Genomic DNA, 5,767 nt, shown 5'->3' with positions numbered 1-5,767 from the left:
TGAACCGAGATGGAAGTCGTCCTGGTGAGGAAATGAAAAGATCAAGGTTCAAGGGAGTTTTGTTTGTCATAAAGAGAGTGCTGACTGTGGATGCAGAGCTGGAAGGTGGGGAAGTGGAAGTAAGAGGAACGTGGACAGGTAGGAAAGCAGAGGAGTCAGTGCATGATGCCCCAGTGAGGGTGAAGGAGGGCCAAGGAGGCTGGTGGAGAAGCAGCTGGATGGCTAGAGTTGGGCACATAAAGGAGAGAGGCTGGACCTGGGGTGGAGACACGCCCGGGTATGAGCCCGGTGGTAGGGTGAATGGGAGGTGTCTGGCTCAGGCTGATGGAGAAGAAGACCCTCCAATGACCATACTGGGTGGTGGAGGGAGAATCAACATTGACGTCTTGATGGTAGGCGGTGAGGCAATGCAGAGTTGGTGGTCCAGCTGCTCCTGAATGAGGCAGATGAGCAGGAAGGCCAGGGTGGCAGGCACTGCTAGGAATGGACTGGGTTTTCCAGGTGCTCCCAAGAGAGGAGGAGAAATCACCTCATGGGGGAAAGTGAGCACAAGGAGGTCAACCCAGGCTCCTGATCAAACGGAGGGTGTGATGGGGCAAATCGTCAACTCCAGAGATGGTGGCCCAGGAAGCAGGGACCATGGGTGAAGTGAGGGGACACTCAGAGAAGAGAGGGAGAAGAGTCTTCTGGGTGTAGGGGAAAGAAAGGCCCCAGGACAAAGGAGCACAGGGGCACAGGGATGAGGATGGACTGGCTCTGTTGTGACACTGCAGGAATGGCTGGATCTTTGTCCTGAGGGCTTAGTTTGGGGGGGCTACTGGCCTCATGAGGGCCCCCCTCTCAGCAGCCTGGACAGATGCTCCCGCTCCTGATAGCTCTGTGGCCACCACTGTTCCCGGAAGGGCTCTGCCTCCATCTTCTATCAGACATTCCTGCCCAGTCCCCGACTGCCAGCGAGGGAGCCTGGGCCTCACAGCCGTTTGCCGTGGAGGGACACAGTCTCCTCGGAGAAGCAGGCTGATCTTATTTTTCTCCGTAACCCACGGCCTAGCAAAGCGCCAGCCTATGGGTGGGCCATTCAGGGGCTCGGATACTTCTTAAATTAACTCAAAGCAGTAGAATAGCAGAGCTGGAGGAAGTGACCACTGAGCTCACAGAGTTCACTGCCCACACCCCCATTCTACAGATGAAGAAACAGAGGCCAAGCAGTGAAGCAGCCTTGGCCAAGGTCACGCTGCTCTTTAATGCTGGCCTGTGTTGGGCATACCAAGTGTTAAGCTGCACTGAAGGGCCTGAGAGGGGGCTCTGGGGCCAGACAGCTTGGGTTCAAGTCCCACCCCTGCCATTTACTAGCTGTGTGATTAATGACTGTCCTTCCTGTAAAGTGCCACCTCATTGGTTTGTCATGAACACAGAGTTCCTGGAACAGCAGGACAGAATTCTTTAAAGGTTTGCTGTTGCTTTTGTTACTATTATCACCAAGTGAACCCTGAAATGAAGAACAAAGACAGCAAGATTTTTTATTTTAAAAGATTTTAAAATATGATGATGACTGTTTGATTTAATCTATTCAAGTTTGCATTTGACACTTATTAACAACTACACAATGGATGACTTTTGAGGAAATGTTACTTCATGTCTTTATTTCTCACTAACTACACAGGCTATTCAACAGAAAGCAATTTTTTTCCAGGAAGAGGGACAAAAAGTTAACAATATCTCTGTACCTCTCGGTTCCCAGTGAGTTGGTTGTGATCTGTCAACCCAAATTTGGGGAAGTGCCCGCTCCTCCTGGGCCAGCTGCACTGCCCAGCGGCCTCCAGGGGGCGATTTACCCCCACACGAATCCAGTATCTTGGTTCATATCTTTGCTTCAGATCCCTCAAGGACTGCCCATGCACCAGGGCCCCATCTGCCCCGCCAGTCTCACCTGCTGGCCTCCAGGAAACTATCCTGGGTCTCAACCATCCTCTGTTCCTATGCCTGTCCCACTACTCTTCATTTTGTCCTTCAAGTGTGGGCTCCTGTGGCTCACCACCAAGCAGGGGTCTCCCAGTCCTCCACCTTGGGGAACTGCATCGTCCTGCATGGTGCCTAGCGAACCTGTGTGGAGGCAGGAAGAATACAGAACAACAGGTGCTCAGAGGGGCTGCCTTTCCCACTACAGGGGCCCTGGAGGGCTTTCTCCCAGCTGGTTATTCACAGGCGCTGACGCTGTGGAATCTCGATCTTACCAATTTAAAGGGCATCATCACTAATTACAAAAGAAATCATTTTTTCAGTAGCAAAAGGAGAAAAGACTTTGTGCCCCGTGCCCCCATCTTTCTTCCTCCGCCTACAGAGGTGATTCTCACTCTCTGGGCAAGGGTAGAAAGCAACAAACAGAATATTATTTTTCAATAATTCTTCTTTCCCACTCTGAAGATTGCATCCCAGGACCGATGAAGGCTAGGATGGTTTGGCTTCCCTGTACTGAGTATTCAGAGGCTCAGGGGGCAGGGGGTTAGGGAGATAATTCAGCAATATGGAACCAAACAGAGACATTAAAAAGTTCTACTCTAAACAAAAAGGAAGCAGGATGCTATAGAAATGGGAAAACCATCATTGGAAATGACATAACGAGTTACAAGACAATAAACATGAAGATGTAAAAAAGAAAAAGTACATCAAAATACAAAATGGTGGGAAAGGGAGACGGTAGCAAGAAAAGATAGATTTTTTTCTCTTTCTTTTTCCTTTTTCTCATTATTCTTAGGATGTGTTGGAGCCTACGTGATTATCAGTCTAAAGGAAATAGATATGGTAATGGGTTGATATACTTGAAAAATAGGGTAACCACAAATCGAAAGGATATAATAGAGTTAAAAAAAAAACCAAAAAAGAAACAAACTCTAAATGGCTTAAAGACTTAAACAGACAAGACGCTAAAAAACTCTCAGAAGAAAACATAGGCAAAACATTTTTTGACATATATCTCAGCAGGGTTTTCCTAGGGCAATCCACCCAAGCAACAGAAAATAAAAGCCAAAATAAACAAATGGGACCTAGTTACACCTATCAGCTATTTCAAAGCAATAGAAACCATAAGCAAAACGAAAAGACAACCTATGGATTGGGAGAAAGTATTTGCAAAAGATGAGACTGAACATGGCTTAACTTGTAGACTATAAAAATAGTTCATACAACTTAATAAGAAAAAAAAAACAACCCAATCCAAAAATGGGCGGAAAAACTAAACAAGCAATTCTCCAATGAAGATATACAAATGGCCAATAGTCATATGAAAAAAAGGCACAATATCACTAATTATCAGAGAAATTCAAATCAAAACTACAATAAGTTATCATCTCACACTACTCAGAATGGTCACCATTCAAACATCCACTCACCATAGATGCTGGAGAGGCTTGGAGAAAAGGGAACCCTCCTACATTATTGCTCGGAATGTAGTTTGGTGAAGCCAATGTGGAAAACATTATGGAGATTCCTCAAAAGACTAAAAAAAGACATCATTTGATCCAGCAATCCCACTCCTGGGCATATATCCAGAGGGAACCTTAATTTCAAAATATACCTGCACCCCAATGTTCACAGCAGCATTGTTTTCAATGGCCAAGACATAGAAGCAACCTAAACGCCCACTGACAAATGACTGGATAAAGATGTAGTATTTAGATATAAAAGAATATTACTCAGTTGTAACAAAGAAGGAAATAATGCCATTTACAGCAACATGGATGGACTTGGAGATTATCACACGAAAGTGAAATAACTCAGACAGAGAAAGACAAGTAACATATGATATCACTTATATGTGGAATTTTTAAAAAAGATACAAATAAACTTATTTACAAAACAAAAACAGACTCACAGACTTAGAAAACAAACTTAGGAGTTTGGGATTAACAATTACAAACTACTATATGTAAAACAGACAAACAGCAAGGATTCACTGTAGAACACAGGGGAAAATGTTCAGTATCTTGCAACCTATAATGGAAAAGAACCTGAAAAAGAATAGACTATGTATATGTACAACTGAATCACTATGCTGTATACCTGAAACTAACAAAACAGCTGTATATCTGAAACTAACAAAACATTGTAAATCAACCACATTTCAATTTAAAAAAAAAGATAAGCTCTAAATAGCTGTATTCAAAGAAAATCTTCAACTCTTACCTCTTACAAAAAGTAAAATGGGAAGCTTGAGCAGGACCAAATTATACTGAATGAGAGGTTACATACCTTCTCCAGCACGTGGCCCATGGTACACATACATCGTGTTTTCCTTCAGGTAAGAATGGCCCTTAATGCCCTGGGAGCGAGTCCTGCTGGGACAAAGCCTCTGTGGCAGTGGCCTCCTTGTCACCGCTCCATCTCACCAGAAGGCCAGGGTTTTCAGAGGGGAGGGAACACAGAGCTCATACACTTCAGATATATTTCCTGAGAAAAATTGTGGAAAGACCAAATTCACCTGCAGTGCAGGAAACATGAGCACGGCCCCTAAGCAGACTGACAAGCCCGAAGCAAGACGGCCCGATGTTCACATCGGAACCAGAACAAAAACCGTCTGGCCCCAGTTAAACGATCACCATCTCACCTGCAATGAACTGTTCGTACTCATTGTCAGGGATGTTTCTGTTGAGACTTGAGAGATCAAAAAAGTCAGACCAGGGAATCCGGACCTGGTGGATGTCCAGGCTCTGCTAATGGTAGAGGCGGCCCCAAGGGGGTATCACCAGCACCGACTCTTCCATTTTCAGCAGGGTCTTCAGGAGGAAGGCGATGTGGATACAGACGCCCCTACGGAGGCTGAAGCCCTCCGGAGGGTTGACATAACACAGAAGGTACCTGGCAGGGAGCAAAGGAGAGCGGGTCTTCAGGGCCAGGTCTCTGCACAGGAATCCCGGCTTAGATAGAACAGATACAATGGGAAGCTCTGCACAGCACATGGCCTAGACTCAAGACACGTTCAGCAGCTTCTGGTTTGTATAGTGGAGGCACTGCCCACCGATCTCTGTGTGGCCAATTATTTCGAGTCCGGGAGCACATGCAGAAGACATCTTGGCATCTGTCTATCAACGCTAAGCACCTGACTAGTACCTGAGCACCCGTTCTCCAGGGGCCCTCAAACTTCTTGGCCTAAAGACCCCTGTACACTCTTAATTACTGAGGACTTCAAAAGGCTGCTGTTTATGTAGGTTAAATCTATCAATAGTTCCTGTGTTAGAAGTTAAATAAGAACTTTAAAAAATGCTTATGAGTTCACTTAAAAATAATAACAACCTACTATATGTTACCATTAATACTCTTAAGCAAAAAATAAGTATATTTTTCTAAACAAAAATCATTAATGAGAGGAATAGCAGTGATTTTAATTTCTGAAAATCTCTTTTGGACTGGTGAGAGCTTAATTCTATCTGTCTCTACATTACCTGTTTTGTGATATCACAGACCAGGTTTTCCCTGGAAAACCCCACAGGAAACTCGGGAGTGCAAGAGTGTGCAAAAGGCAGGTGACTTCCCGGCGTTCCTACGAAAATAGTCTTGCATCTCAGGGGCCTCGGACTCACTTTGATAACTGCTGCCCTACCCTAGGCGAGACTCTCCTACACAAGAGCCAGGCAAGTGTCCTGGCTTCTTTAATGAGTTACCGCAGCAACACCCCTCCCTTCTCTGTGTTAATGTTTCCCACAACCTCCATTACTGCAGATGAGGATGTAATCCTCAACTGAGGCCTCTAATCCCAGAAGACTACCAACCT

The 5,767-nt window shown here is 45.2% G+C and overlaps 1 long non-coding RNA gene across 1 annotated transcript; it reads right to left on the bottom strand.

Annotated features, from left to right (window-relative positions):
- Positions 1-1,233: 1,233 nt before the first annotated feature.
- On the bottom strand, positions 1,234-4,802 carry LOC140693787 (uncharacterized). Its single transcript, XR_012069492.1, has 3 exons — positions 4,604-4,802; positions 4,249-4,446; positions 1,234-1,489 (listed from the first exon to the last, which is right to left on the bottom strand). It is a non-coding gene; the product is annotated as an uncharacterized lncRNA (long non-coding RNA).
- Between the last annotated feature and the right edge of the window lie 965 nt (positions 4,803-5,767).

Source organism: Vicugna pacos, unplaced genomic scaffold (genome assembly GCF_048564905.1).
Source record: "Vicugna pacos unplaced genomic scaffold, VicPac4 scaffold_20, whole genome shotgun sequence".
Lineage (NCBI taxonomy): Eukaryota > Metazoa > Chordata > Mammalia > Artiodactyla > Camelidae > Vicugna > Vicugna pacos.
This window is presented reverse-complemented; position numbering and strand designations above follow the sequence as displayed.